Source organism: Microtus ochrogaster, chromosome 4 (assembly GCF_000317375.1).
Source record: "Microtus ochrogaster isolate Prairie Vole_2 chromosome 4, MicOch1.0, whole genome shotgun sequence".
In the NCBI taxonomy this organism is placed as follows: Eukaryota; Metazoa; Chordata; class Mammalia; order Rodentia; family Cricetidae; genus Microtus; species Microtus ochrogaster.
In genome coordinates this window covers 52,473,795-52,474,257 of record NC_022011.1, presented here as the reverse complement: position 1 = coordinate 52,474,257, position 463 = coordinate 52,473,795, and positions in this window count along the sequence as shown.

The following is a 463-nucleotide window of genomic DNA, read 5'->3' as shown; positions in this document are numbered from 1 at the left end:
TTCCCAGCAGCCACATGGCAGTTCATAACCATCTGCAACTCCAGTTGCAGAGGATCCAACAGTCTTCTCAGGAACTGGATGCATAGCATATGTAAATACATGCAAACATTCATGCACATAAAATAAATTATTTTAAAAAGAGATCAGGTGCCAGGAGGCAGAAAGTAAATATGCTTGCTGCCAAGTCTGATGATCTGAGTTCAATCCCTGAAACTAACATGGCAAGAAGAACCCACTTCCATAAGTTATCTTGCAACTGCCACACATATGTACACCATAAATATATATAAAAACATTTTCTATGGGGGAGGGGGAGGGAAATGGGAGGCTGTGGCGGGGAAGAGACGAAGATCTTTAATAAATAAATAAAAAAAATTTTCTAAAGAAATTGAGCCGGGCGGTGGTGGCACACGCCTTTAATCCCAGCACTCGGGAGGCAGAGGCAGGCGGATCTCTGTGAGTT